Genomic DNA, 11,790 nt, shown 5'->3' on the forward strand with positions numbered 1-11,790 from the left:
GTTTAAAGGGCCACTGGTGCTCTCTGTATGGGAAGCTGGACCTGGCCGATAACAGCATCACTGCGGTTATATCTGCGTGCTGTACCCTCCATAACATTTGTGTGGGAAGGGTGAAAGATTCACTCAGGCATGAAACGTGGAGATTCAACATGTGGAGGCTGAATTTGAAGAGCCAGAGAGCAGGGCTATTAGAGGGGCCTAGTGCGGGGCTGCAAGGATTAGGGATGCCTTGAGGGAGCAATTTGATGCTGAAAGCCACCAGTAATGTGTGGTGCCCTGCACGGGAGTGAAGTGCAGTGGTTCCAATGTTAGTAGGAATCTGTGTTTGCTGTGTATGATACACTGACTTGCAGTGCCTGTTGCTTTCCTGGGCTAAGGTATCTTTTACATTATGCAATAATAAAAAATGTTTTCAAAGCAAAAAAATCCATGTAACGAAAAGAAAATGCACTTATTGAAAAGAAACACAACTGCTTGAGAAACACAAAGAGGTGGGGTGGGGAACGGTACAACCACAGGTTTGCGTATGTCCTGTTATCATACTCAGTCTTCCTGTTTGGAGTGCTGTGCAATGAGTACTGCACTTCAGGATGGCTATACTGCATGGTGATGGGGGGTTGAGTGCAGTGGGTAAGGGTCGTAGTTTTCAGGGCTGGGGGGGTGAAGCTACAGCTGGTGGCAATAAGAACCCAGATGTTGGGGAAAGTGGGTTGGAGGTGAAATAGAGGCACAAGGGAAAGAGTTTTGGGACAAGGGCTGCAGTGGGTGGGCGGGTGCGGTAGTGCTCTGCCTGCATGGCTACGAGCGCCTGGATTGAGTCCGCTTGGCGCTCCATGATGCTTGTCAGCCGCTCTGTGCTTTGGTGCCAGCAAGCCGCATTCTGCTGGCGGACCCTCCTTTCACTCTCCCGCCACTCCTGCACTTTTTGATTTTCATTAAGGGAGTGCTGCATGACTTCATGCAGCATGTCCTCTTTGCTTCTATGTGGCCTCTTCCTGATTCTTTGCTGCTCCTCGGCTGGTGATAACACGGACAGCTGAGATCTCAGGGTTGCATCTGTAAAGGCAAAATGCAACACTTAACAGAGGCAGCATTGTTCACCCAGACAGAGCAATGATTCCCCCATACTTAAGGGCAAGCACAGTCTACACAATAGCATAATTTGCCCATCCCAAAGGGAGCGTACATAACCCACAGGATCCCCAAAATGGTGAGTAAGCACAGGGTCAAGGGGGACTGATTCTTTCATGGCTGTCCTCTGGGTTTCTGTGTTTTGGGGAGAGCCAACAGCTGCAGGGGGCTCCTATACTGAACACTGTCCCCACATTTTCCACAGGAGTTCGTCCTGGAAGAAATCTTGCTGCTGAGGGTGACCTGGGAAGCAAGGGAGGGTCTTCTACTACAATGTGGCTTCCGCCCTGGCCTATATGCAGCTTGCCTGTGTGCAGCAGTGGTCCCCGCACCCCTCACGGCACGGTGGCGTGGACATGTTAGCCTGACTGGGACAAGGACCACAGTGGCTCTCCCACGAAACCTGCGCAAGCGCATTGCCCAAGTTCTGAATGAGACCTTTGAAGAGATCACTGAAGCCGATTACCACGATGTGAGAGAGCACATCAATGCCCTATTCCACATCTAGGCATGCATGCAGCCCTAAACGTCCTTGCCCCAAGAGCCCGCACCGAATAACTTCCCAAAATAAAAGCTGCTTACCAGGAGCCTCCTCCAGTGTTTGTCCTTCCCCAAGCACCAGCCGCCGCAACTGACTACCTTCCTCCTGGCTTGAGAACAGCTCCTGGCTGCGTGCATCTAGGGATGCCATGGTGTCTTCCTCCTCCTCAGCATGCTCACTCCCACTTTGCTCCTCCTCCTCCTGCCTTGTTGGACTGTACTTTGAAGTGTCCATGGTGGTACTCGGAGTGGAGGTGGGGTCGCCCCCAAGTGTCACGTCCAGCTCTTTGTAAAAACAGCAGGTTGTGGGGGCAGCACTGGAGCGGCTGTTTGCCTCGCGGGCTTTTCAGAAGGCATTCCGCACCTCCTTCACTTGAACCCTGCACTGCAGAGCATCCCAGTCATGGTCCTTTTCCATCATGTCCCTTGATATCTACCTGAAGATATTGTAATTCCTGTGGCTGGAGTGCAGCTGGGACTAGACAACTTTCTCCCTGCAAACACTAATGAGGTCCAGCACCTCGCCATTGCTCCATACTGGGGATTGCGTGGAGGCATGGTCACCTGGAAAGATTCGCTGAGAGCACTCCACGCCTGGCTGAGCAACAGGAAGGGGATTTTCAAAATTCCCAGAGCATTTAAAGGGGGGGTCTGACGGTTGGTCACCTGAGGGCAGGGCAGTAGAGTTCAAAGTGATGACCAGAGTGGCTAGAACAGGCATTGTGGGACACTTCTGGAGGCCGATCAAAGCGCATTAACAGACCAGGGCGTCTACACTGGTGCCGCAGCGCTCCAGCGGAGGCACATCAAACATTATTCCACTCGGCGAGGTGGAGTACCAGGAGCGCTCTAGCCGCGGAGTCAGAGTGCTCTACATGCCTTGCCAGTGTGGACGCATCATGAGTTAGGGTGCCCGGGGCTGCTTTCATGCGCTCTAACTCACAAGTGTTGCCATGCCCATTGTTTTGGCCACGTTAAAAATTCTGTCAGCCTTTTCTTTGAAAAGCTCTAGTGCCCCCATGCTTTGGAGGAGGGACTTGAAATGTGGCAGGATGGTGGCCTTTGTGCCAGGCATATGCCTTTTACCATCCCCTTTAAATCAGCCCGAATGTGGCGAAGTTATAAACCTTTGATAAATCTCAGACACTTCTTATATTTTAACAGCTAGATTCCTTGAAGAGTGTGTCCACACTGAGCATTGTTCCAGCCTGGGGCTAAGCATAACTCCCTGCAATTGCGGTTCAGGGTTGCTGTGAGCCATGCTGGGCCTGGAGTTGAGTACAGGTCTGAGCACTTGCACGGAGAACAAGGAGCTTGCAGTGAACGCCCTTCTGCCCCTCTCTCCCCCCAGGTGGGCCTAGGTAGCATGGAGGATGAAGCTGCCTGATTCAAATGCAGAGGGGACCAGAACTTGACATACAAGGGGGAAGTGAGGGGAGTAGATTGGGACAAGGAGCCTGGAACTGGAAGCTGGTAGGGATAGTGGGACTTGCTTGTCAAAGAGACTGGGACTGGGAACCTGTAGGTAGAGGGAGACTGAGACTGGGTGAGGTGTCAAGGGGTGACTGGGAATGAGAGCCAGTCGGTGTGGGGAGAAGGAGGTGAGGAGGAAGGGGAAACATTTGAGAAGGATCCAGGGTGTGGGGGAAGAACTGGGACTGGCTGGGCAAAGAGAGTGGGACAAGGAACTGGGGCTGTGGAGAGAACAACTCTGAGATTGGATAAGGAGTTGGGGAGGGAGATTGGAACTGGGAGCCAGAGGGGATGGGGAATGTGAGGGGGGTGACTGGAGGCCAAGGCTGGGGAGAGACATATTGGATGAAGAGCCAGGAAGGAGGGGAACTGGCATAGGTTGGGTAGGGAGATTGGGGATGTCATAAATATAAAGGGAAGGGTAAACACCTTTAAATCCCTCCTGGCCAGAGGAAAAGCCCTTTCACCTGTAAAGGGTTAAGAAGCTAAGATAACCCCGCTGGCATCTGACCAAAATGACCAATGAGGAGACAAGATACTTTCAAAGCCAGAGGGGGGGAAACAAAGGGTTCTCTCTGTCTGTGTGATGCTTTTGCGGGGACCAGAGCAGGAATGCAGGTCAGAACTCCTGTAAAAAGTCAGTAAGCAATCTAGTTAGATATGCGTTAGATTCTGTTTTGTTTTAATGGCAGATAAAATAAGTTGTGCTGAATGGAATATATATTCATATTCTTGTGTCTTTTTGTAACTTAAGGTTTTGCCTAGAGGGATTCTCTATGTTTTGAATCTGATTACCCTGTAAGGTATTTACCATCCTGATTTTACAGAGGTGATTCTTTTACTTCTTCTTTAATTAAAATTCTTCTTTTAGGAACCTGATTGCTTTTTCATTGTTCTTAAGATCCAAGGGTTTGGGTCTGTGTTCACCTATGCAAATTGGTGAGGATTTTTATCAAGCCTTCCCCAGGAAAGGGGGTGTAGGGCTTGGGGGGATTTTGGGGGGTAAGATGTTTCCAAGTGGGCTCTTTCCCTGTTATGTATTTGTTAGACGTTTGGTGGTGGCAGCAATAAGGTCCAGGGACAAAAGGTAAAATAGTTTGTACCTTGAGGAAGTTTTAACCTAAGCTGGTAAAAATAAGCTTAGCGGGTTTTCATGCAGGTCCCCATATTTGTACCCTAGAGTTCAGAGTGGGGAAGGAACCTTGACAGGGGACAAAGAATTGGGGGTGGGGAATGGCAATGGCTGGGCAAGGAAAGTGGGATTGGACTGGAGAATGGGACTAGGATGGGGGGCATGCAGAGGGTTGAGACTAGGATTTACAGAGCAAGGAGGTTGGGACGGGGAAGCCTGAGGAATGGAAACTGGAACTGGCTAGATGAGGAGATTGGGACAAGTGGAGAAGAGACAGAATTGGGATGGGGAAAGGGCAGAAGGAATCATGCTTGTGAAGGGAATGGACAGAAGAGCACACTCCCGTCCAGAGCCTGGACTGGAACCCAAGATTTGTGAGTCTCACCATTCCTTTGTTGTCAACAAATATCTGTGAAACCCATCCCCCTCTAATGCTATTCAACATAGATGTTGACAACCTGCTAATGCCATCAATTATTCTGTTAGCTTGAGTGACAGAAGTCTGTGTGGTGAATCAAAAGATTCCAGCTCTGGTGATGACCTATGAGGGTGTCAGTATGATGCCACATGATGGAATTTCTATTTTTTCAATTTGCTTTTTTAAAAACTGAGGAAACTGCACACACATAACCACATTAAAAGAACATTTTTAAGGTTACATGTGATCATGAAATTAAAGTCGTATCAAAATGCATACACACAAGAGGACCGTGTTAAGGTTACACAGGCAACCTTAATTCTAGCATCTCCTAACTTTTAAGTACTTGTCTTTGTTAATGTAATAATGTTCTTTTAACTGAGATTTTTTTTAGGGGGGAGGGTAGTGTAGAAAAGATATTTTCAACTTCCTTTCATGTGGTAGTTTTAAGCAGTGTAACTTACAAAGGAAAAACATTCTTAACTTGAGAACCATTTTCTTGTTCCTTCTAGGAAGTGTAAGAAATGTTCAGCTCCATTAGTGGTAGCAATCATCTTGAAAGAGAGGAGGGTTTGTTCTGATTTGACTTAGTCCTACCAGGGGCACTGGAACAGAGCGGGCCAGGGGGCCATGGCCTCATTATTTTTTACTGGCCATAAGGGTGAGTGATTTGGGGGTGGGGGTCAAGGGGAGGAGAGGAGCAAGTTGGGGACAGGGACTCAGGGGGAATGGGCGGGGTGAGGGTGGAGACTCGGGGAAGGGGTGGCACATGGTGTGGGGCCATGGTTCGGGTGACTGTGGCACCCCCACTTTTAATGACCTTCTGTCGCCCCTGAGTCCTATAAAATGTTTTTGTACAACTTTGTGTTCTTGTTGTCTGTGTTTGTGTTCGTGTTCTTTCTTTTCTTTAACACAATTACCACTTCTACATCTTGCTTATTTACACAAATCATAGAATCATAGAATTATCAACTATTATTATTAATTGTTTGTGCTGTTACAGTCAGGATTGCAGTGCCATTGTGCTAGGTGCTGTACAATAGCTCACCCTCTACAATTTGGTCTTGCTCCTAACAGGTACTAAAGATCCTGCAATATAGAAGTGCTAATATACTCTGGTGTTTCCATTAAATTGCAAACTGTAACAACTGTGAAGTATTGTTTTATTCCACAAAAACAAACACTATGGTGGTATTTTCTGAAGCAGTTTTGCAACAGCTGTCACTAAAGTGAAAGAGTCTGTAATTACTGGGAGTGTTTCCTCCCATCCACAACAGTTTTATCCAGAAATGTCCCCCATCATTAGAAATCCATCCTATAATTAAAGATTAAAACCAGAACATAAGGTAATAATTTGCCACTTTCAATTTGTCTTTTAGAAGTTTATATTTTCTAGCTGAGGCGTTTGTTGTGTTTGAATCTTTCCACCCCTTGGCAAGAACTTGAACTACATTTCACTTTACCTCATTTGCCTGCCCCAACCCCACTGGTTAAAATGATGTGAGAGCTGGGTGTGAGACATTTTGCCTTCAAGAAATGGAAGCCTCTGATTCTCTGACGACATCACATCACATTACAGAATTATTTTTGCACCAGCCAGCATAATGTTTTTTTGCTATATATAGGAACTATGCCACCTTCCCTTTAAGTTGCTCTGGCACTGAAAATGAGGACATGAGTGTTGAAGGTGGTGTGAAACAGGTTTATCCAGCTCCCCATTTCCAATAACTCTTTATCATTCTCTGGAGCCAGTAGCAAGGCACATAAAGGATTTGCCACTGGAAAAGTCCTCTTTTTTTTTTTTCTGTCTCCCAAAATTACAGTTTCTTTCTTGTGCAATGTAGAAAATATAAAATATGAGAGAATTGCTTTCTCAAGTTAAAAATAGTCAGAATGATTCACTGTTGCATCCTTGTAAAAATTGGATGGGACTGTGACAGAGGATGTAGCTCTCTGCATTCTGAATCTCCTCTCCCCCACTTCTTCCATTACTGGTTCCCTCTGAAAAACTCATTGTTTTAGGGTAGTGAGATTGTAACAGCATACATATCCTACAAATGTGCCAGTTATTGCCCCTTCTCCCGGAACTGAACGTTATTTCAGTTTCAACGTACAAAACATAAACAATTGCTCCTCCCGGACACAGCACTTTTGACAAATGATTAAAAACACAATCCAAATTGACCACAAATAGCATCAACAAACTGTCTTCCTCACCCCTCCAAAAAAATCCATAGTATAAGATGGAAATTTCCTTACCTGAGATCCCATAAAACCCTAGTTCCCCTCCAAAAAAATCCCAAATTTACTCTTTAGTTGCCAAATATTTTTCCAGTCATAGGATTTTCAGCCACTTTATTATAAAAGTGTCACCTAGTAAGTGGAAACAGTATGAGAATGCTGCATGCTTCCCAATCACTGCACTCTTTGTCTTAATACTCACTGCTGATCAATGATGTGTACACTGAATGTTGCTGGGATGATGCCAAAAAGTGTGTTTTTTCACTGTCCTCCACATCCTATAACAATAAAAAATTTGCCAGAGGTATCACCACCTTCATTCCCACAACTCATTGTTGAGTTAATGCTCAAAAGTCTGCATTTGTGTGATAAATGGAGTGGGGGAGGGGGTAGCTCCCTTTTATGGACACCCACCCAACCAGTTAGCTATAAAATCCCTGTTGTTCTCTACTTGCTTTACCTGTAAAGGGTTAAAAAAGCCCATAGGTAAAAGGAATGGAGGGGCCACCTGACCAAAAAAGCCAATGGGAGGGCTAGAACTTTTTAAAATTGGGGAAAAAACTTTCCCTTTGTCTGTCTGTGGTTGTTCTCCCGGAGAGCAGGGACAGGGCTGAAACTATGCTGTAAGAAGCTTTAAGCCAGGTATGAAAAACCATCAAATCATACCTAGAACTACTTATTTGAAACCCCAGATATGTAAGTAGATCAGGAAATGTCTAGGAAGACGCGATTAGGTTTATCTCTTTTATTTCTTTATGGATTATGGACTCCTCTGTGCTAACCCAAGGTGCTTTTGTTTTGCTTACAACCTTTAAGCTGGACTTCAAGAAAACCATTCTTGATTGCTTAATTATTATATTTCCTCTTTTTAAATCAGCAATAGCCTAAGTTCCAGATGTATTTTCTTTCTTTGTTTTTTAATAAAATTCGCCTTTTTTAAGAACAGGATTGTCCTAAGAGGTTTGTGCATATGTTGTTTAATTAGCTGGTGGCAACAGCTGATTTCCTTTGTTTTCTTTCTCAGCTCTTCCCTGGAGGAGGGGTGGGGTGAAAGGGCTTGAGGGTACCCCACAGGGAGGAATTCCCAAGTGTGCCTTCCTGGGTCCGAAGGGGTTTTTTTGTACTTGAGTGGTGGCAGCATTTACCCACCCAAGGTCAGAGAAAAGCTGTAACCTTGGGAGTTTAATACCAGCCTGAAGTAGCTAGTATTAATTTTTAGAATCCTTGCGAGCCCCCACCTTCTGCACTCAAAGTGCCAGAGTGGGGAATCAGCCTTGACAATTTGTTTAACACAGTTCTTTTGAAATTGCTTTGCATTTCTGAGAAACTCAAAGTGCTTTATGCCTATTAAGGAATTAAGATTTACAGCACTCCTACAAAGTAGGTAAATATCATCCCCATTTTACAGGTGAGGAAATGAAGCCCAGATAAGTTAAGTGCCTTGCCCAGGAACACACAGGAAGTTTGCAGTAAGTCAAGAATTGAATCCAGATCTCCTGAGTTCCAATCCCTTCTTATTCTTATTTATTATTTATCTGACCATAGTTCCTATGAGCCCTAGTTATGCACCAGTACCCTACTGTGCTAGGCACTGTACAAACACAGAATAAAAAGATGGTCCCTGTTCCAAAGAGCTTACAATCTAAGTACTGGGGGTCCCTGGTAAACGTCTCCCCCTTACATGTTGTTTCAGATATCAGTCGCTCATCAATAGGGGAATGTGTTCTGATTCACTTTGGTCCTGATCCGCATATCCATCGTTTGCACGGACCAGGACTGACCTGAATTGGAACACGTTCCCCTAATGTACAATACTTTACTTGCGTCCGCCAGCAGCCCACAGGGCCTCCAATCAACTCCTTCCCCTCCCTCCCAGTGCCTACTGCTTGCCGCGATCAGCTGTTAGGCAGCGTTCAGGAGGCATGGTGGGGAGAGGGAGGAGCGCGGATGGGGCGCTTAGTGGGGAACTGGGTGGGAAGATGCAGGGTGTGGATGGAGGGGGGTGGGAAGAGGCGGGGCAGCCCTGAATACAGTACTATTCTGTACCAATCATGAGTGCAAAATGTGTTCAAACTGCTAAGAGTGGGCCTGTATCTATGAGGCAACGTAAGAGTGTAACATTAGAAGTGAAATTAGATGTTATAAAGCGTATTGAAAGAGGTGAGCGTGCAGCTGATGTTGCTCGTATTCTTGGTTTGCCTGCTTCGACAGTACGCTCAATTTTTAAGAGTGCTGATCGAATTTGTAAAAGCACAGAAGTGCTACAAAATTGTCATCAATGAAGATAACGAAACAGAGAAGCAGTACGATGGAGAAGATGGAATGTTTGCTGGCTGATTGGATTGATGACCTCCATGAAAAGAAAACGTCTGTGAGTTTAAGCTTGATTCAGGAGAAGGCCAAAAGCCTGTATAACAATTTAAAGGAAAGAGACGGAGAGAGCCCAACAGCAGAAAAGGAGACCTTCAATGCTAGCCGTGGGTGGTTCCACAGATTTCAGAAACGTGCCAATCTACATAATGTAAGACTCTCAGGAGACGTGGCTAGTGCAGATGAAGAGGCAGCTGAAATGTTTCCTACGCAGCTAAACACAATTGTTTCAGAAGGTGGCTACTCTCCAAAACAAGTTTTTTAACATCAACGAGATGGGCCTTTACTGGAAGAAAATGCCAACGAGGACTTATATTTCTCATGACGAGAAGACTGCTCCTGGATTCAAAGCCTCAAAAATAGCTTGGGGGAAATGCAGAAGCGATTACAAGTTGAAGACCTTAGTCTACCACAGTGAAAACCCAAGATCAGTAAGAGGCTACGTCAAGTCTTGTCTCTCCATAATTTGGAAGTAGAACAGAAAGGCCTGCATGACACACAGTGTTTTCCATGAGTGGTTTGTAGACCATGCTGTCCCTGAATTTAAGGCTTACTGTCAGAAGGAAAATTTGGCCTTTAAGATTCTCCTTCTGCTGGATAACACAAGTGCCCACGAACTGGACTACAAAGCCCTCTGCCCGAACGTCAAGGTCCTATTTTTGCCACCCAATACTACATTGTTGCTGCAGCCTATGGACCAGGGTGTAATGGCCACATTCAAGGCTTATTACCTACGGAGGATGTTCTCCATGCTGATTAAGGAAATGGCAGGTGAAGGAAAGCCCAGTGTAAAGGAGTTTTGGAAGTCCTACAACATCTTGAACGTCGTTGAAAATATTAACGTGTCGTGGGAAGAGGTCACTTCACAATGTATGAACGGCGTTTGGCGCCATGCATGGCCAGAGGCTGTCCACAGCTTCATGGGATTTGATGCCGTTCCTGCTCTCAAGCAAGAAATTGTCAAGTTGGCAAAGGATGTCGGCTTCGAGGGGGTGGAGGAGGAGGATGTATAGGAGTTGTTGGAGTCTCACGCTGAGCAACTGACAAATGAGGAACTGATTGAGCTGGACCAACAAAGGATATCCAAAGAAAGCAAGGACAATGATGATGTAGGGCAGGAAGCCAGGACTCTGACGACAAAGAATCTCTCCCGTTTCTTTGAATTGCTGGATATGATGACGGAAATCATACAAAGCGGTGATCCTTTTCATGAACAGTCTGCCAAAGTCTCCAGAGCTCTCAATGATGTAGTCATTTGCTACAGGGAGATCTGTCATTCAAAGATTCATGCAGGAGAGCAGATATCGATAACATCTTTTTTTAAGACTTCTGCAACCAAAAAGCCAGCCACAGAAAAGCCAGCCCAGGAAAAACCAGCCACCACCCCTACCTAAGTTTAGCGTAATTGACACTGTTTTATACTGTATTACTGTACTGTATTTACTTTATTAAAATGTTCTATATGTTAGTAGGGTTCTACATTATTTTATTCAATTTTTATGTATAAAATATATACTATATAATCTGTCATGGTAAAAAGGTACACTGTTTAGGTGAAACATTGGCCAGTGTGGTGAAGTTGTGAACACATCCCCCTTCCCCCTTATTCCATTATTTCTTATGGGGAAATATTCCCCAGTATATTTGTTTCGGTATCCATTGCCCTTTTCAAGAATGCAACCCCACTGTATACAGGGGACCCCCTGTATAAGACAAGAGACAACAGATGGAGACAGGCAGGTGAGGGAGTACAAGGAAGCCATCAGAAAATATTGGTCAGCATGGTAGGCTAAATTCCCTCTAAGCCGCGCGGCCTCTCCCCCGACCCTGGCCCAGCCCCACCCCAGACCTGCCACGGCTGGGGGACAGGTGTCCCGGTCCCGACCCAGCCCAGCCCCGAGCCTGCTGCGGCCGGGGTACAGGCGCCCCCCCGGCCCCGAACCAGCCTGGCCCCGAACCTGCCACGGCCAGGGGGCAGGCGCCTCTTCCCCAGCCCCGACCCAGCCGAGCCCTGCTGCAGCTGTGGGGAGAGATGTTCCAGCCCTGACCCAGTCCATCCCCGAACCTGCCGCAGCCGGGGGACAGGTGCCCCTCCCCCAGACCCGACCTTGCCTGGCCCCGAACCTGCTGTGGCCGGGGGAGAGGCACCTTTTCCCCCCAGCCCGGGGAAAGCCTGAAGGTGCTTGTTTGCATATTTAACAAGTGGGTAATACAGACTGGCATCATTGGCCAATTGGAGGTAGGAGCCAATATCTCAGTAGTGAATGAGACATGCTTGGGTGGGGATAGACTGTGAAGAGCCTTGAAAATGAAGACAAGCAGTGTATGTTTGATACAATAAAGAATAAGAGGGATGCAAAGAAAGGGGTAACATGGTCAAAGGGATGAGTAAGGTTAAGATTTTGTCATGGGTATTTTTAATAAAAGTCATGGGCAGCTAGTAGGCAATAAACAATAAATTACAGAAGCCTGGTCCCTGCGGCAT

Source organism: Chelonia mydas, chromosome 2 (genome assembly GCF_015237465.2).
Source record: "Chelonia mydas isolate rCheMyd1 chromosome 2, rCheMyd1.pri.v2, whole genome shotgun sequence".
NCBI classification, from domain to species: Eukaryota; Metazoa; Chordata; order Testudines; family Cheloniidae; genus Chelonia; species Chelonia mydas.